Source organism: Candoia aspera, chromosome 1 (assembly GCF_035149785.1).
Source record: "Candoia aspera isolate rCanAsp1 chromosome 1, rCanAsp1.hap2, whole genome shotgun sequence".
NCBI lineage: Eukaryota > Metazoa > Chordata > Lepidosauria > Squamata > Boidae > Candoia > Candoia aspera.
The window spans coordinates 254,204,825-254,229,792 of NC_086153.1; the positions used below are offsets into that span (position 1 = coordinate 254,204,825).

The 24,968-nt window shown below is 36.7% G+C and overlaps 1 protein-coding gene across 1 annotated transcript in view; it reads right to left on the reverse strand.

Moving 5' to 3' along the window:
• Positions 1 to 24,968, reverse strand: part of ELP4 (elongator acetyltransferase complex subunit 4) — a 151,886-nt gene that overhangs the window by 54,202 nt on the left and 72,716 nt on the right. The gene's annotated exons all lie outside the window — the stretch shown is intronic.

A 24,968-nucleotide genomic window follows, 5' to 3' on the forward strand; every position in this document is an offset into this window, starting at 1 on the left:
AGTCACTCTCTCTCAACCCTAGGAAGGAGACAATGGCAAGCAACTTCCAAAATCTTGCCAAGAAAACTGCAGGGATTAGTCCAGGCAGTTGCCAGGAGTGGCATGGAAATTTCCCTTCATTTTATCCTCACAACAACTCTGTAAGTTAAGTTGAGCTGAGAGATACTGGCCCAAATTACTCAGTAATTTTCTGTGGCCAAGTTTGCATTTCAACCTGATTCTTCTTGGTTCTAGTCTAACACTTTAAATGCTACACCATTATGGCTCTGTATTTTAACCTGGGAGATTCAGAAATGGGCTATAGGAGGGCATTTAGATAGAGAAGCACAAGCAGAGTTCTGAAGACAGCCCCCGCTCCTGGCAATTCCTGCTGTAGACGCCCAGTTGGTGTTTTTTGTCCACTGGTTGGTGATGGTTTGAAAGGGGATGGCAACAAATGCAGTGGAGAAAACCAATCATTTTGCCCATAATGCACAAATCAGAGCTACTGAGGTATAGCGGTTAAGGCATTGTACTAGGACCAAGACGACTCAGGTTCAAATCCATACTCAGTCATGGAAACTTACTGGGTGATTCTGGGCCAGTCTCTCCTCCTCAGCCCAATGTACATCACAGGGTAGTTGTGTTACATCATGGCCCATTATCATCTCTTTTCTACCTCAAATCTCATGGAAGCAAAAAGGTCCTTCTGGACCTCCCTGTTTCTGCTTATCAGCATTACAGACTTGCTAGAAAGTTACAACTGGTGTGTGCAAATCTTTGAAGGTGTGTGGAAGATATAAGCTGAGACAATATTCTCAGGGCAGAGATGTCAATCATATTAGCAACTAGCTTCAAGGCCATGAAGCACAGGGAAGACAGCCTCTGACACTGGGAAAGGTTGGAAGAAGTAGAGGTGGGTCAATAATCCGTAGGTATAAGAGAGAATTCTACTTCAAATTGTTCTATTCGGCTTCAGTCTAATTTGCAATAATGATTCTTATCCAGCTGTGCTGTTGAGTGATTGAGGGATCTGTGCAATTTTGAACCTAGCAACTTGGTTAAGCTGTGTAAAATTGAGAATTGCAGATGGATAGCTGAGGTATGGCCTGGGAGCAGTGCTGTGCTTGAACTTTCACCAGTTGTGAAGCAACTCCCTTCTGCAACTGAAAAGAAGCAATAATGTTGCTTTGTTCTGCTTTGCAGACTCTTTTCAACATTTTTCAGCACTTGCAGAAGTGGTAAACAGCTTCTGCACACATACAGCACCTTTGGCAAGTGATGCCGGAGAACACTTAGAGCTAAGAAGCAAGCCTCTTCTATATTACTCAATAAAGTTAGAAGAAGTTTCTGCTTAGGTGCAGCGTTTGCATTTAGGTTTTGTAAATGACAGAGGTAAGAAGCACAAGCAAACACTGAAGGAATGTAAACTGCTTTGTCAAGGCCCATCTCATTTTCTCTCTGTTTGATGATCATGTCATTCCACAGTGGAAACTCCTGGCTGAGGTAAAATTAAGTCACTTGATACAGGCCTAAGTAATACTACAGGTTGGAAGCAAGCATTACTCAGCAGTGCATAGATGTAACATTCACCCCAAAGGACCGTTGTAATGATGCACAGAGATAAAATGGTAAGTTGAAGAAAAATATTACAAGGATTATTTGTTTGTTTAAATGATTTATAGGACTGCCCATATAGGGTTAAAACTCACAATATAGATAAACAATGATACAATATGATATAAAAACACATAATGGCAACCAAGAACAACATAAATCAATAAAAAATTATACATTAACTGCATAGACACACTGATTTGTATCCAGCCCCATACATGCATTTTCAGTTACGTAAATTCCACTCTCAAGGACAGCTCATTCTCTAGTCAGTTTTATCTTTGTTGCTGGTATGTATCTCTGCGGGGTTGCTAAAGTGGTTAAAATAGATCACCTCCAAGGTACCTAATGGAATTGAATAGTTACTTGCATATGATTTTCCTGGCTCCTTTGTTGGCAACACTGTTAAAGCCCTGACTTATCTTTTCACAGAGCAATATTCACCCCAATTTAATGGAGAGCTCAGTGCAATGAAACAGAAGGGATAACAGCTTGAGTGCAAGTGGAAGAAATCTTGGGGTGTATGGATCAAACATGAAATAAACCCGATTTGGAGCAATATTTCACGGTGATGGTGGCAGTGAAGAATGCTTATTTCTCCCATTACTTCTGCACATAATAAATCAACATTGTTTAACTACACTGTGCAGTGCCTCTTCCACCAGGAGCTGGTGGTCTACGAGCAATTTGCAACATCCTTTGCAAATAAAATTGCTTGGATTTTCTTGCTTTGACTTCAACTTCGCCTTTGAGGCATAGCATAATGATCTTATTGTGGTAAGTTTGACCTGTTGTTTTGGATTTTTTTTTCAGCTTGTGAATCTTGAGGATACAGAGTGTTTGGAGAGGTTAACTGTTCAACTTTGTCCTTCCTGGATGACTGCATCAGCTGAACAGGAAGGACTGGATCCATGGTTAAGGGAAGTAATTAATGCTTCCTTGTGGGAGAGATGTTTCATTCCTGCTTTAAAAAGGCGTTATTAAAACAAACTTTTATATTTCAAGAAGTGAGAAACTATTGGCCATTCTGAATTTCTGACTAAGGTGATCAAGAAAATAGTAGCCTTGCAAGTTCAAAAACATTTGGAGAATGCTGTTCATTTAGATTCATTTAAATCAGGCTTTTTTTCAGCACATGGGACTGAGATTATATATTTTCCACAGTATTACCAATGTGGGGAGTTCAGTCCTACTTCTTTGCTTGGACTCCTTGGCCATTCTCAGTGAAAGCAAACTTTCAGACTACCTGCTTCCAAAGTTTCCCCAGGTATCTGTGCGTGTGTGCATGTATCACTGTCTTGCTTTGCTTACTGTCTCAGTTAAAGTGTTGTGAGTACGAAGCCAGACTATATATTAAATAAATAATAATGCACAATACTGTAAGATGTTACAGACTTTTCTCAGTGATCCATAAATACAATCTTTCATGTTGAGCTTTCACTGTATTAACATCAAAAGTAACTATCTAATTTTGCCATACTATTTAGATATTCTGTTTCTTTGTCTTTAGCCTGATTAATCTGAGCTGAATGAACATAAGAACATCCACTTCTTTCTATTTTCATTTTTTTTCATATCAATTGCTACCTTCAATTGCACCATGATTTCAACGTTTTGAACAAATGTTTTCTCCCTTGGGGTCTGCAAGATCTTATTGATTCTGCAGCTGATGCTGGCCTGTGTGGCTTTTCACCATAAATACAGTTTTTCTGTTACCCTCTTTAAACGGTGGAGATTTAATTATTATAAGTCCCAGCACCACCATTGTTATGAAAAGACAATTGTGGAGATCTGCTACCATTTTGAAGAAGAAAGATCCAAGAAAACTGCTGTCTCTTTCAAAGCTTAAAAATGGTTATTTTTACTAGAGAAGTTTTAAAGATTCTATTAGAATATTTTTTTGCCAAGTATTCTTTATGTACCTATACTTCTCTGAGTGACAGGAATGAAGGAATAATAATACTATCTTAGGGAGATTTTCAGTATTTTATTTTAACGCTAATGGAGAAATCATGCTAAACCATATCTACAAAAACTTGCTATTTTATCCATCATATATAAAATATGTCTTTTGATATAAACATACTAGTAAAGGAAAGATCCGATTGGAACAATTTACTTTTTACATTTAAATAAGATGTCTATTAGCACACAGATCTTTAAAGAAGGCAAGATAAAGAATCCAAATAAATAGCAATTTGCATACTGTAGCTAAATAAGTAGAGGAAAAAAAATCTGCCTAAAATTACTGATCAGTGAGAACATATTAAAGAATAGTGTTATATACAAGACAAGAATGTAAGAAGAATCTATGCTGGATTATGTGGTTGTATTCTTTTCTGGCAATAGCCAATAAAATGAACCTGAAAAACCCACAAGTAGGAAATAATACAATTGTCCTGACTAGTAGCCATGAGTAGCCTTATCTTTCCTGAATCTGTTCATACAGTGGAGTCCTTGGTGCTTTCTAAGCCTGGTTGTTTTCTTGCAGACATTTCATTGCCAGCCTACGCAACATCTTCAGTGCAAAAAGGGAGTGGGATTTCCTCTCTGTTCATATACTGTGGCTTGCCCTGCTTGTGTTGGTGGGGGTGTTGCTCTCTCCTTGAATGTTCTTTGATTGGGCTGTTTGCTGCTTGGTTGATTGACTGAGTTAATAGTTCCTTGATTAGGGTATTGCGTACTGCTTGATTGTTCATCTGTTCATACTCTTTTAAACCAATCATAAATCATACCTATCATTACTTTTGTGGTAACGTCTTACATACTTTAAGTATGTATTCTGTCTTTTTTAAAAAATGTCCTGAATATCTCATAATTTAGCTTCATTAAAGGGCCCTAGATTCTACAATTGCGAGAGAAAGGGGAAAAAAAAACTTCTCTGTATTTTCTCCATATTAAGCATAACTACTGTCTATCACGTACCCCACATTTTTTATTTATCTAAGCCCCAAAGTCCAAAGCACTGTAACACTTTCTTAGAGGGAAGCTGCTGATCATTTGGGTTGCCTTTTTCTTTATTTTCTCTGGCTCTACAACACCTTTTTGGTGGTGTAATTACATGTATAATTCTTTCCCAATGCTCTATAACATGGAATCTTTTTTTTTTTCCCAGAGCAGCATCCTATCAGGTTGACATCAAATGTCTATCACTATTTCATGATCTTTTTTCTAAATAACCATCAGCTTAGATCCCATCAGCATTTTTGTGAAATCAGGATTTTTATGCCCTAATATTTTGTCCTAGCTAAGAATGTAGCTTACAATCCCCTGAGAGAGGTTTGCCCAGGAAATGTTATGTGTTTTGTTAGGAAATCAATAACTTCCCAACTTTTTAATATCTATTTATTTTTACTGATCTATTTATATTGTAATTTATATGTTTTAATTGTGATTTTATTGTAAACTGCCCAGAGTCCCCTTTTTCGGGGGAGATGGGTGGTGATAGAAATTTGAAAAATAAAAATAAATAAAAACTTATCTTAAAATGGAAGTCTGAATTGACAGGATTTGAGCAGATCAACAGATATATATCTCATTTCTGTTGTCATGTATTTTGTTCAGAGGAAAAAATAGGAACAAGAAATAAATCCTCTCCTTCTGAAAAAGTATTTAACTAATACATGTATAATAACTACTTATAATAAAAGAGAATCTGCAGCAGTGTAACTGTTCACAGCATCATTGTAATATCTGCAAGGTTGACATCACATTTTGTAAAAAGGCACACATACACCAACTCTCCACTCTTCGCTTTGCATAAAAACAGCAGCAAATATTAAGATGTAAGATGTCAAATAAGAACTGATGCCAGGAAAATGTACAAAGGGAAGTATGGTCTCCCACTGTTTATAGCGTTGCACATCTCATCTAAACAGCTATGGCTACATACTTAAAAAACCTGGATTGGATTAGTGATACAGCTTCAAAAAAAATACAGATAGACCTGACCCTATATCATTCATCATTTAATCAATTGTTTGAATGGGGGATTTGTAAAGTGCATGATAGCATCTCATTTGACTACTTGATATTTGATATAAAGATATTTCTTCTAGGGTACAAAAAATATTCATTGTCAGGCTTCTTTTAGTTGATACTAGAACTGGAAATAGTTCAAGCAGAGATTCAAGGATGAGGATCTCTGCTAATCAAACTTCAAGAACCAGGAAAGCTGCTGAGAATTCTAGTGACTGCCAAGGATAAAAGTAAGCCTTATTTATAGTGAGTTCAAAGTTCAATCCTTGTGCCTCTTTTTCCTGCCTGTGAGGTGCAAGGGTCTGGATTCTGCTTTCAGGTGGAAGGAAGGGTTGCCACCCATTCCTTGTTGTCCTAATGGGTTAGTCTGGTTGTAGACTGTTTCTGATCTTGCCAAAATTAGCTCTTGTGTTCATTGTGACACTGTGGCAAATGAAGATTTTAGTTCCTAACCTTACTATTTACCGTGTATGCATTTCCACCTAGCAAATACATCTAATTTGTGCAAGTAAAAATAGAACTTCACCCTAGAACCTTTTCCACAACTGAACTGTCTTTCAGTTTTGAGAATCAACATGTACACAATATTATAGTTATTCCAATTACTAGCTAATCAGAAATTTTGTTACTGAGAAGGCGAACTGAGCAATTGTTTGCAGTTGAGCTCCAAGAATATATGTAAATGGCTACAAGAAAACAACAAAAAAAGGGGTTTAGTGGATGTAAAAAACAAAATGGAGCATGCATCCCTTCTTGTCTTTTAGACATGATTTGGGTACACCCAGTTCCTCTCTTTGCCTAGTCCTGCAGTATCAGCCCCAAATTAATCCTCACTGTCCCCAGACAAAGCCCTCTGCAATCCCACCTGAACCAAAGAACAGAAGCCTTCTCACTACCTCACAGTACAGCCCAAGGGCAGCGCTATTAAGAAAATTGCAACATAGTAGCAATTGAGAATGTTTCATTCCCTTAGGAGTACTGGGAATACTGGGAATGTTCCATTCCCATGGGAGTACTGGGAGTACTAGGTCCTGGCATTCTGTAAGTTAGCCCATTCGAGATACTTTTGTTGAAAAAGTTTTGCCCTACAATACAGTGTTTCACCCAATTGAAGGTTACAAACTTTCAAACAATTGAGAAGCCTCAATATTCCATCCTCAATCAGGGACTCTCCAATTTCCATCTCCTTTACAACAGACTTCCTCAGCTTGGCTGCTGCTCCTGAAAGGGCTGTTTTGCCTAATAATAGAAATAGGGCCACGTTTGCCTAGACCAAAAAGGACCTGCTTACTTTCCCCAAACTTGCCAATAAACCAGATCCCTAGGGCTTCCTGCCCTATAGCTCTCAGTGTCTTTGCTTTCCCATTGTTTGGGTTTCCTCTTTCTTGTAAAGTTGGGACCCAATGATTGTTGAAGAAATGGTTACTTCTTCTCAGTGCTGTGCACTATTTTTCTGAAATTTCCATGACAGGGGTAGGAAAGGCAAAAGCTTAAGTTGCAAGTGGCAGCAATGAGTAAGTTCAACTCAAAATCCGTACTGCGGAGAGCTTCTAGAGTCACAAAGGGAAGGCTACTGGGAAGGCTACATATGAACTAAGGCCCACATATTCCATGTACTAACAGCCTAGAACTGGCTAGAAAGGAAGTAGTGGGATCTTATTAATTTTGGCTCTTTCAGTAACTGAGAAAGGAGGATATCATATATCAAAGCTATTTTTGGTGGTAGTAGGGAGGTGAGAGATGGCAGATAGAATTTGCAATTAAAAAAATCTTTCCATCTTAACCAAGACTCCATCTTCTTTTTCCATTATCTGTGGCTTCTATTTTTAACAATTTTTATTAAATTATTGTTAGTCTACAATGTTGGTAGCTAACAATATTTAAGAAAAAAATTAGACAGTAAATATCAAATGTCATCTGTTTTCCAGTCACTGTCACATTGCAATATAAATAGCACAGCTTCCAAATGTTTTTTTTATCAAACACCTTCCTTTAATTGTGAAGCTGTTGGCACTGCTCCCTGTTCCCATACCCAACTGCAATTTACCTCATCTGCAGGAAGAATAATTGGCACAAAATTAACCTGTGCAATTAATTACCACAAGATATGGTGATGACTACTAACTAGGACAGCTTTAAAGGGAGATTAGATACATTCTTGGAAGACAGGTCTATCAGAGGCTATTTGTTTTGAAAACTCAAAGTTACCCCTGGATTGGGAGCATCCTGCCTTCAAATACCAGTTGCATAGGAATAATGGTGGGCAAGGGGTGTGTCTCCATCTCCTGTTTGCAAGCAGAGGCATCTGGCGGGCCAGGGTGAGAACCAATTGCTGGATTAAGATGTGCCTTCAACTAATCCAGAGGGACTGTTCTTATGTAATAAAACATCACCTACATAAGAGAACATTTTTATAAATAAGTTACAATGTTTCAAACAGATACAGAGTGCTAAGAATACAAAAATATATCACCCAGTAAATATCATATTTTAATACTATTTTATTTCAATACTACTAATATTTTGCTATGTGAGTTCTTAGTAAAAAGATTCTGATAGCACAAACTTATGGACATAAAATAACCCTTATAAAAATTGCTATAGAAAAAAATAGTGGTAATACCACATATTAAAATCATGAGAAAGTTAAAATACAGTGCTCCTGTTTCTGCCTACGTGCTTAAAACCCTTGATTTAAATAAATAGATCCTCCCAAGCATATGGAAGAGATGCTATGTCATTTTGGCTATGGTCTACACTGTGTTCACCTCAGGCATGTCAAAGAGAAGTGAACTGTCAAATGTAATTTCAATCACTGGGTAGTTTGGTTGAGGCAGATAAGTTGTATGCAATCATGACAGAGGGTTTAGCAAAACCCCAAAGTTCTGCTTGGGAAATTTTGCATGAAAATGAACAGGAACTCAGTCATTATTAATGTCAAGAAAGTATATAGAAGCAAAATTTGGTTGGCAGTCAGACAAGAGGAATCAAGGCAAGGAAGTGACCAACTGTGTGTTCAAATTAATAAGAATGTTGTAATATATAATTAATTCCTCAGTGGTCTATATAAGGAAATGTGATTTTTAAAAAGTCATTGTAATTTCTATATATTAGCGTCCCAATTCTTAAATCTTACTGGAACAGTATATATTTAAGTAAAGTCAGTTTGTGTGTAAAACTGTAGAACTCCTAATTAAATGCACTATAGCATAAATGTTTTTTATTAAGAAAAGATTTACTGAAGTCATTTTGTTTAGCAAATTAAGTTGATATTAAGTAGGTATTTTGGCTTGATTACCAAGATAATTTTGTCTTCTGATTTTGTAATTTCTATTTATTCTGCACAAAAAATATTAAGTGTTTTAGCAGCAAGAAACAAAAAACTTAGGTGAATAATTACCAGGTTGGTCCATCAACAAAAAATATACTCTCACACACAAAAGCCATCAGGTTTCATAGCCTGAAGTTATATGCTCTGACAAACCTAACAGCTCTTTCTGTGTCATTCCTAACACACTTGTCACTCAGTATTACCCATACTCATTAAGAACAATGGGAAAGTTTATCTTAGTAACACATTTTAAATCATCCACTCTTCACAATGGAACCATGAAATCTCTTATAAAACATGAGGCGGGAACTACATTGACACCAAAAGCTCTTCTGGCAGCTTTATTTCTAATTCTTGTTCAAAGAATAATCTGTTTATCATAAAATCATACAGAACAATATATTAAATGAAATCTGAAACAGGAATAGCTAGTTTGATTTGCATATGATAGAACTGCTTCTACAACATTACTAGCAGGTTATATATTATGTAGTTCATAGAGATCCTTACTTTTCTTAAATAGTATAAGCAATTATTTTCTAGGAATGTAAAAACTAGTTAGAATGATAAAAAGTAAAAAAAGTATTTTGTTCAATAAATATTTCAAATATCTACAGCAATATTATATTTTTATCCCGCATACAGTATATCTAATCACTCTCTCTCTCTCTCTCTCTCAAGGTGGTGAACCTAACAATCCTGCCTATCTTCCTATACATCACCAGTATTTTGAATGAATGCGTGTGTGTGTGTGTGTACTTCAATTGTTTGAGCAGTATCTATTAGGGTTTTATTTAAAATGAGGCCTCCCAAAAGGGCTGTCAGGAGCAGAGGGGAAGATTTTGCCCATACTGGGAACTATAAAAAATAGAATCAGGTATTTGATTCAGTAGCTAGAAGACAGAATTGGATTTTCTATTAATAATACCCTCTTCATTATATATTATGGAGGCAATAGTTCAGATGAGAATTTGTCATGATTGCCAACTAGCCAGTGATTGTGAGATTACCAACACAGGGATGCACTCATGCACACATGCACAAACAAGATGTAGAAGCAGCACACTGTTCAAGCTGCCTGGAGTGGGTTCACAAGTTTAGCACCAGAAACCAGTATGACATCCTGCTGGAAGAAGCCCAGGAAAAGGCTAACTATTTCAACAACTGGACGGAAGGATCCAGACTGAATTGGCTAGATAATACCCTTACTATTGTCAAAAGAACTGACTGCTGTTTCACACAAAAATCACCTCCATTGGAAAAAGTTTAAGAATTGAGTATAAATCAACGTGTGGGTGTGTGTTTGTGTGAGTGCGTGAGAAAGAGAGAGAGCGCACTTATATTATATTAAGCCTAATGTGTTAAGCTTATATGGCTGGTGTATAAACCGGCCCTATCAACAGGTGGGGCTGAGGCAGTTGACTCAAAAAACAGATACTGGAGACACAGTAACGGCAGCTTCCCAGATATTTCTCTCTATCTGGCGAAGAAAGCTGTATTCACTATACAACTCATCTTCCATCCTCTAAACTACCTTGCTTCCCAGAGATGTGGTAATAGACACATCTATTACCATGCTGTCAGTACTGATGTAAAATTCAACTGACCCATTTGTTTCTCTATAAAAAAATGGGAGCAGGGCACACAGCCATCATATCTTTTCTCTTAGCATAGTAATTAAAGTATATTTTGAAGTGCTTTAGGGTAAATCAGCAGATTTGGAGGACAAACAGAATGTTAAAAATTGCTTACAAAAAGCTTAGGATCCATTTTTGGCTTTTTAAACATCAGTATGTACAACTTTAAAAAAAAAAAAAATTAGCTTTACTGCATGCGTATTTCAATACAGTATTTAAAAAACTGTACCACTGAACAGGCATTTTAGCACAATTAAAAGATTATTTTAAAAAATAAACATGTTGACAGACTGACCAGATAAAATGGGGAAGAATTACTCTCAGGTAGACAGAAGCAATCACCGTAGGAAGCAGATTTTGAGTGCCATTAAAGGATAGCAAATTGTTAGTTATTTGTTATTATATATTTGCTTCCAGGGACAAGGAAAATTGTGTGTGGGATTTTCTGGCTCACACATCAAATATTTTTACCAATTGGTTTCTATATATAGAAGTTTCAAACAGAAATTGTTGCAAGTGCTGCATGAGGACTAGTTCATTAGCCCAAGGGCCCAGCACTGAAGCTTTTTTATCTCTAATGAGTAAAACATGAAGAGTATCACAGTATACCATTAAACATCAATTATTAAATTAAAAAAACTAACCCTACCCTAATTCAGCCACACATCCTGAGTATAAAATCTAGATTTGACCTAGGGATCTCTCTCAGTCCCCTCCCTTCCTCCCACCAATTCATTTCATCTCTTGACAAATGTGTACATTCAGAAACAATATATTTAAATGTATTGAACAATACACACTTTGTGACTGAGTACATGAGCAAAAATTAGGTTACGGAAATTATGAACCCAATCTAAACACAAAATACTATGTTATGACTCCTCTGCACCTCCATTATGACTTGTAATCATCATTTTTGTGTGTTTTAATTTTATTTATTGAACTGTGGTTAACAAACATTGTCAAATAACTAAGTGATATAAATCCATGATGCATAGAGAAAAAAGACATAAAAACTAAAAAAGATCTGCTAAAAAAAAAATAGATAATATACATGTTCGTATATACTGTATATCTAAAATGCTGACAATAGCAGGTCTGTCGCTTTTGAGATAAAATATAAAGTCTGTCCAAATTTGATAGAATTGTGGATCCTCCCTCTGGTGTTTCGTTATTTTATCTGTAATCTTTTCTAATGTGGCAATTTAAGAGGCCTTATTAATCCACATCTCGATTAATAAACTATGTCAAATTTTCCAGTGCTGGGCAATTATTTTAGCTGCTAAAATTAAGTGGCTAATAAGTTCCTTATTTTTAAGCTTGAGATTCAGTCCGATAAATAAGTGCAAATAGCCTAACCTTGGGGAACATTCAGTCTTTTGTATGGTAATGATACTTCTCTCTCCAAAAATTTTTACACCAAAGGGTATAGCTTTATTGCATGACCACCACAAATGAGAGAAGGACCCTTTTTTTGGATCACCTTTCTAACATTTGAAAGAATAATTATGATATATATGTGCCAGTCTAATTGGAGTCAAATGCCAACAATGTATAATCTTCCACTTGCACTGAAGCTGAGATAAATCCACCTGATTTCCATAATTCCTGCCAATTTGTTTCCTGTATGGATTTACCAAGATCAGCATTCCAAAATTCCTTTAAACCTAGAGGTGGATCTCCTATTTCTAATTGCAATAACAGCCTATACATTTTTGAGATTGTTCCTTTTAGTTGTTCTGGATACTTAGATATTAAATTCTCAAAACTGGTGTAAGACCAAATTGCTGAAGCTCTAATATCCTTACTGAGATTTAGTATCAAGTAGAGGGTTGATTCCAGAAAAAATATAATAACTTGTCACTGTTCATTGCTCCCTCTGTTCTTTTTTGAGAGGTTCCCTATTGCTATAGAAATCTTTTATTCTGTAAAGGCTGTATCCTCTCAAGAGTTTCATTTGAGCCAGGCCATAATTATTCTCCTGTTCTATGCATGTTATTAAAGGAGTTAGAGAAGTATCCATTTCATCATCAAGTTTTTTAAAAAAAATAGTTGTTTGAAAGACAGACCCTTTATTTATGAATGATTTCCTTCCCGAACAGGGTCTTTTGCATACACAGGTATCCACAGAAATACGGGGTATTGATCTTCAGGCCTCATATTGGTTGACCCTGGACAAATATGACAATATGACACTATTTACAATTTTTTAAAAACAAAACATTACTTTCTCTAACTCTGGAGAACAGAATGAGAAGTAATTGGTAGCATTCACTGACAAGCAGATTTTTGCTAAACATGAGAAGAAATCTAAATTGTAAGATCTGTTTAGTAGTAAAACAGGTAATTTTGGGATAGGGAGGTCTCTACTTTGCCTGGAACTTTTAAAGAAGAGGCTAGATAGCTCTGCAGCAATTGCATTGAGGAGATGATCTTCAAAACCCCTTCTAGCTTTGTGGATTAGATATAGATCAATCCATAAATGGATTTCTATTTGCAGAGAAAACAGGAATTTTCACACCAAATGAAGAGTACAGGCAAATTTTCGCCCAGTCTCCCACCTCCCCTTTTGGGGAAAGAGGTTGAGAAAGTGGTGGCGCTGCAGCTCCAGAGAATCCTGGATGAAATGGATTATCTAGACCCCTTTCAGTCAGGTTTCAGGCCCTGTTTTGTGACGGAAATGGCATTGGTCGCACTTATGGATGATCTCTGGCGGGAGAGGGATGGAGGGAGTGCATCCATCCTGGCTCTTCTTGACCTCTCAGTGGCTTTTGATACCATCGACCATGGTATCCTTTTGGGTTGGCTCAGGGAGTTGGGGGTGGGCGGTGTAGTCTTGCACTGGTTTACCTCCTTCCTCCAGGGCCAGTCCCAATTGGTGTTGATAGGGGAGGAGAGATCGGCCCCACAGCCCTTCTTTGTGGGGTGCCACAGGGATCAGTACTCTCCCCTCTCCTTTTTAACATGAACATGAAACTGCTGGGCAAGATCATCCGTCACCATGGGATGAGGTATCATCAGTATGCTGATGATACTCAATTGTATATCTCCATCCCAGGTGAAGTAAGTGATGCCGTGACCACCCTTTCCGAGTGTCTGGGGGCTGTGGGGGCCTGGATGGGGAACAACAGGCTTCGACTGAACCCTAGTAAGATGGAGTGGCTGTGGATTAACGGCACCTCGCATGCCAGGAACTTGTCATCTTTAGTGCTGGATGGGGTTGCACTGCCCAGACAGACCTGGTGTGTAACTTGGGGGTCCTCTTGGACTCATGACTCCTGCTCAAAGAGCAGGTGGCAGTCATGGCCAGGAGGGCCTTTGTGCAACTTCATGTGCGCCAGTTACGCCCTTTCCTGGACTGAGAGGCCCTCCGAACGGTCACTCATGCCCTGGTCATCTCCCATATAGACTACTGTAATGTGCTCTACATGGGGCTACCCTTGAAGAGTATCCAGAAGCTATAGCTGGCCCAGAATGCGGCCGCGCAGTCAATCTTGGGTGCCCCAAGATTTACACACATAACTGTCCTAACAGCCAGGAACCACGGTGAGACAAGGAACTGGTCTCTAATGTTTTATTGCTTGTACATAACAGGAATCCTAACAAACTGAAGAAGCGTGGGAAAAACCAGACATATAAACCCCAAAGGTTAAGGCGGTCCCGATCTGTGTCTCTTTGAATGGCTGCCCAATTTCTCAGTGCTACGCATGCGCTTAACAGTCTGGATGGGAGCCCCCTGCTCGCCATCCTTACTCATGACAGTAACACCTCTGTTGTGTGAGCTACACTGGGTCCCAGTTTGCTTCCGGGTCCAATTCAAGGTGTTGGTCATCACTTTTAAAGCCCTACATGGCATGGGACCAGGGTATCTGAGGGACTGTCTCATCCCTATTACATCGACCCGCCCCATCTGGTCATGCAGGGAGGGCATGTTACGGACACCATCTATAAAATAATTCCATCTAGCGGGGTCTCGGAAGCGTGCCTTCTCCGCTGTAGCTCCTGCCCTTTGGAACATCCTTCCCCCAGAGGTGAGACAAGCCCTCTCGCTCCTGGAGTTTCACAAAAGTCTAAAGACCTGGTTTTGTCTGCAGGCTTGGAATGGGAGGGGGAATAATTACACCTGGGGATGGCTAGCACTGTAAAGTGATTCTGAGGGGCCTATTATACTCAAGGACTGATTAAGATCTTTTCGCCATGTAGATTTTATTATATTTGTATTTTTACTGTATTTTGTAATGTAATGGTTTTATATCTTAATCCTGTTTTATTGTCCCTCCCATTGGGGAGAGATGGGCGGTGAATAAATTTATAAAACAAACACACGAACAAACAAACAAATAAATAAAATTTTCTTTAATTCTTACCTCAGTCTCTAGTGACCTCTTCTGAAGAAAATTTTGCGTATTGCTGAAAATTATTTCCCTCCCCAATCTGATGGTGGATATTTTCTATTAGCAGGGCAGTCATACAACCATATGATACTAATTTTAAAATCTTTTTTGCATTATTGTTTTAATATGCATATAAAGTAAGGATTTTTAAAAAAAACAAAACCTAAAAAGACCTAAACTGTGAAACATATAAGCTACATGAACTAAGCCCACTTTAATGTTAGAAGCCTGATGCATATTCACCTAAGAGTAAAGCCCTACTGTATGTAATGGTGCTGCTAAATTCTAAGACATGCATAATATACTACAGTATTACACTCTAAGGCACAGTCTCTACTAGTAGTTTTATACACAGGCAAACTCCTGATAATTATTGAAGTGTCTGTTCAGTTTGATATTTTATATTGGCTTACTGTTTTTTTTAAAAGAGAATTTAAAAAGGCAACTTTCCCCCTGTCAATAAAACTATGAGAATGTTATTTTTAGTATAGTACTGATAATGTTGTAGACCAAGCAGAAACAGCCCATGGCCATAGCATAGCTAAAGAGAACCTGATCAGAAAACATTAGGCAACATTCCAATTCATGCTTCCTTCAGGTATTTGAACGCTGTTTTAATGGGAATAAATAATGAAGTAGACTTTGGTAACATTATAGATCTTGGTGTTTATATTAGCAGGTAGAAGAACTTGAAGATTTTACTTTATGTATCAGATTTACTTTCTTCCTTTCATTCAGGAGCTCAAGACAGTATACAGTACATAGCATGCCTTGAGTTTTTCTTCACCACTGCAGCTTTTTGAGATCAGCTGGGATGAAAAATAGGGAGCATTCCGAAGCCATCTGGTGAGCTTCCATGGCTACTGTAGGACTTAGCAGGGAGACCAAGGTCTAAAGTTATGGACCTGCTAAACTGATGATGATGATGATGAGGACATAGAGCATGGGGCATCTAGGGATAATAGTCCTGGAGGGGGCAATTCAAGCAGCGTTGAAGCCAATAACTCCACTCTGGTTGAGGCAGATCTAGCAAGTCCCCAGGACTCTCTACCTGCACCTACTGACAGCCCCATAGACTCTGAAGTCTAGCCACAAGTCCCAAGCAGAGGCATGCTTTAAGCATACAACAGCAGAGGGGTGAGCTCTGCAGGTGAGACAGACTGATCAAAAAGCAGGCCAGCAGGATAGTAGACTGTAATGAGTAAACGACACCCTCATGGAAGTTTCTTTGGAATGGAGCAGAGCACATGCACTATAGTAACTTATTTGATTAAGTTATCATCAGACAGGGAGAAAAACACTTCAGGAAATATGTTGTAAGTTAACTGATCAAATAGAAGATGGAGCCTTGTTGAATGTGAATAGTTTATCTGATCAATACACTTATTTAAGGCATTTATATGCTGCTCTTAAACTAGAAAAGCTTACCGAGTGGCTTATCAATAATTGAAAAAAAAGGCAATTTTTGTTTTGTTTTCCAATGATCTCTGTCTTCAAGTTTTCAATCCAAAAAGAGCAAAGAATGAAAGAAGAAAAATAATTCAAGAAAAAAACCCCTATTTCTTAATGTTATAAGGCTGTTCTAAGACAATACTGTAATTCCTATCTTTCCTCTGAAAACTCATCAACTGGCAACAGAAGACTATGGGAGGGAGGACATTGCCCTAATGGCCTGCTCCCAAGCTTCTCAGAAGCACAGAGAATGTGGCTACCAACATGTTCTATGAATGAAATAATACAGTATGTTAGAATTCTGAAGGTCCTCCCCTATGCTGCCAAAGTTCTGCTCTTGATTCCACCTCATCTTAGCTGACTAAATAGCCACCTGTTCTGCCAGTGTTTGTTTGTTTTAACGGTAGCAGAATATCTAGGATGGGTTTTGCTGAATCATATAGCCAGCTTGGTTCACGGATGTATAATATGAGATTCCAACCTCAAATACTAGTATATTAAAAAAAATTAAAACTCCAGCAAAATCAACATATAGTATTCGGTGTTAGCTTGTAAGGCCCATGTGTTTGTCTGCCACTGAAGAACTGCTACATACTAGGAGAGGAGATACTTTAAAACTCCACTGGCAGGCTTCTTCTAAGAGTTCCTAAGTATAAAATAAGCTGCCACCAACAAAGCTGAGTCTCCTGAAACTAATCTATTTAGCTGGGGAATTCTTAATCTTCCTAAAAAATATCGTCCCTTCCCAAAGCCAGTAGTACAGAACTTAACAAACCTTGTGCCAATCCTGAATTACAAGAGGCAGCTGTGCAGTCTTGCAAATGGTGAAGGTTTTAATAAGAATTTCCCCCTTTTAAATAAATGCATTCCAATATCTAGATACTAAAAATAAGCTTATTGGGAGAAAGGAATTCAATAAATAAATGGGTGGATGGAAGGCAATGATCACACACACAGTATCCCAAATAAAAACAATACTCAACTTAGCTGGACTAATTTCTTATAACCAGCTGGCATAAAGACTTGACCTCAGCACATGTTCAGGGTTCAATGCAGAGAGGAGGGCTGGGCCTTCTGTCTGGACACTGTTATATTCCTTGCTTCTGCCTCATCCTTTTCTTCTTAGCACTGTTTTCACAGTTTATAGAACTTGGAGGATAAATGATACCAGCCTCTTTTGCTAGACTGACTGTCGTTCTACTTAGTCAAGCCTTTGTCAAGGCTCCATCTCTAATGTCCTGCGTTTAACCAGCAAATGAGAAACTTACTTTTCCTAACCCATTTTCCTAAGAAGCTCTGGTTGAAGGATAAAGGTGCTGACTAGTTTTCATGAGCTGTGCTACTGTATGTAAAGGATTATTTAGCAGCTGCTTTAAAAAAAACCCACAAAAACAACAGACAAATTGCATCTATCCAGGACTCTCAGCATGGGATCAATCTTCCAGATGCTTTAGGTGGTACTGCCATGCCTTGCCAAAAAACTAAGAGGTTGTCAGCAGAGGTAGTACTAAAACTCCATAGACTTCATTTAGCAAATAGCTTCAAAGCCTGAGAACATGTTCTTTATTATTGACTGCCAAGAAAACAGGTTTGCAGAATGAATTATAAATCTAAGTATTTATTCTAGTAGTAATAATAGAAAATTTGACCTGCAGCAAAGGAAGTTGCCTACATGATTTCTTAACAGCTCATTTACTCCAGTTCTCCCTATATCCCAAATATCCTTCTTTCCCAAAAGATCCAGCCCCCGAAACATTTGGTGACTCCTAGGGGATAACAAACATATTTTCCTTGGGGGTGGGGCATACACACAAGTGAGTATTTTTGTGCAAGCCTGGAGAGTCCTTTCGAATAGGTGGAAACCATTCATCCATCATGGCCAAATTTTCCTTCTCAACGGATGGGGACAAAAATGTCAACATTAAAAGAAACAAGAAGGGCCTGCAGGAAAACATTGCAATTTGAAATGCTTTCAGACTATGGTCACCTTCCATTTTTTGTTTGTTTGTTTGTTTCTTACCCCAAAGGTTAGTCATATCCTGCACCCACCTGAACATGCTGATACTCATTTGACTATATTGTATGGATTATTCTTGATATTTGGGGGGGGGGTAAAGATTTTTATTTTTTTATTTTTTTGCAGCTTTGCAAATCCTCCCTCTTTTGTATATGAAGTATTTGTTTCCTCACTACTGGAGAGCCACTTTCTTTCTGATTCAGAGGTACTGAGAAGGAAGAGAATGAGACTCAGCATAACAGCATACTGTTGCTTTCCTTATTGCCTCCTATCCCATAAAACTTTTAGTCTACATTCTAAAGTTGTGTAATCTTAAAATGTATTGTTCAGAAAAACTATGTTGATCTTACTAAGCATGCATTGAACAAATATTGCATGAAATATTTCTTTTTCATTTATACTTAAAGAAGTTTAGTATGTTCAGATGATCAGCTGCTGTGTGATTCTATAACTCACAGTTCCAATGCAGTACTTGGGTACACAATTTTCAGCCCTCAAAGTCTTTAATAAGGCAATTTATCATCAATGTGTAAAGATGAGACTATTGTAAATTTTGAAGTTAAGAAATGATAGAAAAAAAAGATCTCAATGTACAGTGATAGTATGGATTTCAAACAAAGCACATTAATACTACTATATTCATAATGTTTCTATACATCATCCACTTTCAAAGTGAGTAGGGAAAGACATTTTTCTACTTTAATCAAGGTTGTGATGATTTAAAACAAGTAATTCAAAACTTTGGATAAAATGTACTTTCAGTATTTAATTACTACAAGCTTCTGAAATAGTGTTTTTCCATTTTTACAGGCAATTTTTTTATGATACTGAAATCAAATCCTTGATTTCATCAAACCATTCACATTCTGTTTCTTTTTCTGGAAAGGTTTATGACAATTGATTTAGTCTGATTATATTTAACAATGGTAGGTTGGCTTGACAGTATCTGACAAAACAATTCAATGAAGTACACTATATCAAGCAAAAGGAAACTGAACTCGCTAAAAGTTGGAAATAATGTAGAATGAATATCATCTGAACTCAGTTTTTATTGCTCAAGAAGGTTGGGTTAACTCATATCATACTTGTGTACTTTTATTTACAACATATGAGAGAAAACATTGAATATATAGCTTACCCTGAAAAGGAAAAGTGCAATGAGTATGTATACATGCATGTACATGTACAATATGAAGACCCTGACAACAATATATAAGTAAATACTCAATACTTATGATTTACCTAAACAAAAATCTTAATTACTGTTTAATTATTTTAGGTTGCAGTCTTTTAATGTCATCATGATTCGGTCTGAATTAATAAGAGCAACTCTATGTTAGGAAATGCTTTTTTCTTATAGAACAGGGAAACATCCAATGTGGCTTTTATACTTCATGTGAGTCTCAAAGTGAATCCATTTTTAAAGGCAAGAGCAATATGCTATATATTAAATATGAACACCTTTAGGCTTATCCACACAAATGTTTAGTTCTCAAATTATATACGTCTATATTATTACACAAGCAGATTTTCTTTCTGTAGCAGTTTGACAGTATTGTAACAACTGAGCCCTGCTGTCAGGCAGATATTGCCTAGAGTTCCTTGTTACAAAAGGATGTTTAGGATGGCCCATGTTTTTCTCCTCTCAGATAATAATTTAGCACACACAATTCCATTTTAAAAGTGGTTGAACAGCCACAACTGAAGAACATTCAAATACTCTTACTAATGCAAAGTGAGAGGTAGTTAATATAGAGTTAATAATGGAGTAGGGATAAGATAGGGATAGGATTCACAGAATAGTCTACATTTAGTTTACAGAAGAAAAACTGGGAAGTTCATTTCCTGCCTTCCTTAGCAAAGAAAAAAGTGTTCCTTTCTTTGTCCAGGGGAAGACAAGGAGCAATCACTCTGTCTCCTTTGGTGAAGAATGCAGGGAGCAATCATTCTGTGACTCCTCCTGAGCATCTTTCTCTAAGGCAGGGATAGGAAAAGATGATTTCCCTCCTTCTCCTGCCAAAAAGAAAGACGTTCCTTCTTGGGAAAGAAGGGATTCTTCTTCTCTGAAGTCCTACTCCCTGTGTTCTCTAACTTTCATGCATATATTGCAGGAACCTCTTTCAGTGAATTTACAATATACACATATTTTTGAAAAATAAAAGCATTATTTTAATCTAGAAATTTATATTTAGTATTTTTAAACTTTTGTAAATTACCTTGAGACTTCATATACAGAGTAAAATGGATTATACATAGAAAATTGAAATAAAACATTAACAATACTTTTCTTGACTTATAAGAGTAAATGCTTATCTTACAATAAACAAAATCCCAGCCTGAAGGAAATTCCTTCATGCTTTAATGATGACTTCAATTTGCTTTCATGTATTGCATTTAGGGACTCTTACAGTATACCTTGTAAAAGTGATGTGAAAAAAAATTGCAGTTTTATGTCAGCAAAGATGTACCAAAAAAAGAAGAACTTGATTCACAGTTTGACTAAATGGTTTCTAATAATATGTTAATGGAAACATTACAAGTTGCATAGAAATATATAATCCAATTCAATTAACTGAAATAGCTTTGAAGAGAAAATCTGTCATCAACTAACTTAAGATGGAATAATGAGATCCATGTATAATATGTAGTATTTATGCATGCTGTAAGCATCGAGGAAGCAAACTGCTACTGAAGCCAATTGGATTTTGAATCTTAAGTCCAAGGCTGGTTTTAGAAATGGGCAAAGTTGCAAAGTATTGGCATCAGTAGATTAGATTATTTCCTTATCCATGAACATGGTCAACAATGGCAGAAACTCATACATGGAAGAATTGTAAAAGTTTTGTATCATGACTTCTGATGCAATGTCAACGGGAGAATAGGCAGATAAATTAATATAGCTGATATGAAAAATCTCAAGCCTGAGTTTATTTGACTTTTCAGAGAAAGGCTATGGTGAAGAATAGTACAAATTCTTTACCTGGCCTCCTGCTTCAACTGATACAAACATGCAGCACACTTAGAAGATGAAATCACTTTGGCACTGGATGTCTCTTCCTATCTGTACCCAGTCTATCTTTTCTAAAATGTAGCACTACACTATATTGTTTGTACTATTTTAACTGACCCCTGTGCAGATTTTAAATTGTGTTTTTCATAGTCCATAAAGTAAAGTCTCCACTGAAATGACTCCTGGTGACCTTATGGACATGACTATACAGGTTTTTTTGGGGTGGGGTGGGGTGGGGTGGGGAACCAACACAGGTTTGCAATTGCTTCCTTCAGGATGTTTCTCGACTTCTCAATCTAGCCCATCTAAGTCTGAACCAGGTCCAACCTTGCTTAGCTTTCTGAGCTCAATTAGGGTCAACTACGTGATGCCACTAACTAGGCTTCAGAATTCCAGGCACAGACATATACAGTAAACAGGTTTTAGACCAAGTAAAATTTAGGTTTTTTAAAAAATATTATTTTAAAGTTTGGTGGTTTGCTTTTCTTTCATACTATCCCAAATAATTATCAAATTTCAACATATGAAAACAAGGACCTAAAGTAGTATAGATTTCAGATATACCATTCCATATAATGATAGATGTTGTATTATCCCACCCTGCTATCCAACCTTCAGGGGGATAGAACAAATAAATAGAAAAGTAGATAGACCTAAAACTGCCCAAGGGAAAGGCATTATGATACCAATTTTAATAATTTGGAATAATACTAAAACAGCACTGGGGGTTTCTTGGAATGGAAATATGCCACTATTTCTGCAAAATTTCAACAAATCAAATTGCAGGAAAAAAAACAGTTATGTAATGAAATCACTGAAAAGCATTTAACCCAATATTTAAATAAGAAATAATAATAAACACAATATACTGTCATTTGTCTTTATTTTTAACTTTTATATAAATTGTTTTAGAATGAACACGTTTCATAAACAAAAGCATTAGAAGTGGTATTAGGTGTGTTAACTAAGTATTCCATACATAAATTATATTCCATATACTTTCTTGTCAGACAGTTTCATCAGGATAAATAGCATGTCATATACTTAACTGACAAATAAAAAAAAAGTATTTCAAATGTTTGAGGAACTTACCTAATCAGTAAATTTTGGGAATATGTCTAGTCATGTAGCCATCTTTTATTCAATCATCAGAAAATCAAAGGCAAATTGGCATGACTCAACCCAAACTTTAATACCGCATGATTATGTTGTATAAGCTTGTTTTGTGTGATGGCTGCTGTGGTTTTTACAGAGAGATTAACCACCGGACCTAAGCTGGCCTTCAAACCTTGCCCTGCTGATGCCTCAAGCTCTTTGAAGTCTGACCATCCTACCTGGCAAAACAACAGTGGGAACTAGGCTGGTGTCAGATCTAATCTAGCTGCTTTTTTCAGCATAGCTAACGATGGGGTACACTAATTGGCCCAATTGCGGATTATACCTTTTGCTACAGATTCAAGACAATAATTTAGTCAAATGATGGTCTTTATCTCCTTCTAATTAAGATTCCAAAGTAGGAAGAAATAGGATTAGACAACATAACTTCAAAACTATGAGCCTTTTTGAAAAGAGAGGCACTTAAGAGTTTCTCTAAGATTTTAAAACATGCAATGAAAGAGCAGGTAATGAAATGCTAGGTAAATATTTCACTATGTACAGGTATTATACTAAAGACAATCAATACTCTGTACATATTATAACAAATAAATATACAGAGGTCCAAGCTCTATTTGTTGCTCAAAATATATACACTACAGATGAATATGGAAGGTACTGACTTTTCTAGTAAAATTTCTTGATTTCAATATTCTTGGACTTAATATCTAAAATATTACTAAGAATAGAATGATCTGTTTCTAAATAACCAGTACTAATGTTCACATGAAAAGAATTTTATGAACAGATTCCCCTTGCAAAACTGGGTAACTGTAAGAAACACAAAGCTACAGAGGAGCAATAGATCTGTGATAAAAATATAGATGAAATGGTTCCTACTTCAAATTATGAATTCCTTTATCAATATTTCTCTAATCTTGTTTTCAGAGATGTTTAATTAAGTTATAACAAAATGACAATATAAATATATTGGACATTCTTCTTGATTAAAACCTTCAATTCTACATTTAAGATTTGAAGAATGTTTTACATAACTTTCTTTCCATACTCTTTCAAAGTGATAGGCACCTATTTAAAAAAAACCCTGCTATGAGGTATACAATACATTCTGCTTGATATTTATCTATTTTTAAAAGTGATTTTAATTTTTCCTGTTTTCATTTATTAAATTTAATATTAACTTGATCAACTATGTTGTCAGGAATAACAGTACACATGTTTACTTAGTTTCTATAGAGGAAAATGGCATTGTAATTTAAAAACAAGGGCAGAAGATTAGCAGTGTAGAGCAAGACTAGAAATACAGAGAGACTGATGGGTTAAGAAGCAATATTTTTCTCTTTTAAGAAAGGAAACAATTTACAAAACCTTTAACAGTGAGGGCTGAAATAACTCAGAAAATCATGTGTACTTCTCTAGTTCTTTTTCCAAAGAAGCCTTAAAGAAATCAAATTACTTTTCACCCTTTTTGGTTACTTTATTTTTATTATTGTGAGCCATTTCATTTGAAAATTGCAACAGAAAATAGTAACCAGAGGTTTTACTGACAGAGTTAATGTTCTGATCTGTCTACTTTGGGAGGCAGGAGGGATTTTTTTTTCAGCTCGAAGTGCAATAAATGGGAAGTTAATATTGTAGGAACATATTGTCTGTTTTCTGTGTCAGTGAAAATAATTATAGTTTCTGAATTTTAGACTCTTGCATGAATATTAAACTCCTTTATTCAAGTGATTCAAAAGAAGAATAGCCTTTTTGATGAAGTGAAATTATGTTAAAATGGACTACAGTAGTATAGTGTTTAGTGCCATTAGATGTATTCTTTTCTGAAAACTGAATACACTGAGGAATCACAATTTCTTAAAAGAAAAACATTTGCCTTCAAGTAGCTTTTGAAGCCAACATCTCTTCAAGTTGAGAAACTAGAAGTACTCATGCAGAGATGTCCTGCCTGAAAACCTGGCTTCCTGATTAACTATTAACTGCTTTCAATAGGACTAGATGATTAAGGACATTGATTACCATTATTAGGAGGAGGGCACTTTAATTTGTCACTTGATGGGCTCCTTTCAACAATTTATAGGTTATTGCAACAGGCAATTGTGAAGAGACGGTGAGAGAGATGGGTGAGAGAGATGTGGAGGAGGGGCATTATCAGAGAATCCTTAGGTTACCTTATCAAGTGGCCAGCTAAAAAGGGCAGAGGGTCAAATAAGGGCCAAAGTGGTCACTTAAGGGTGAAATCCCAAACACCAAAGCAGTGCCAAGCCACATTGACCATCATTTGGTGATGAAGTTAAAAATATGCTAATATATTGGTGGCAATTCTTCCTTTTATGGTTTCAAGCAGTTAAGACAAGTGGCCTGCTTAACAGCTTTTCACTTGAAAGAGATTAAACTAAATGATTTGTCAGGGCTGCTTAACTGTTTTATGCCTTTG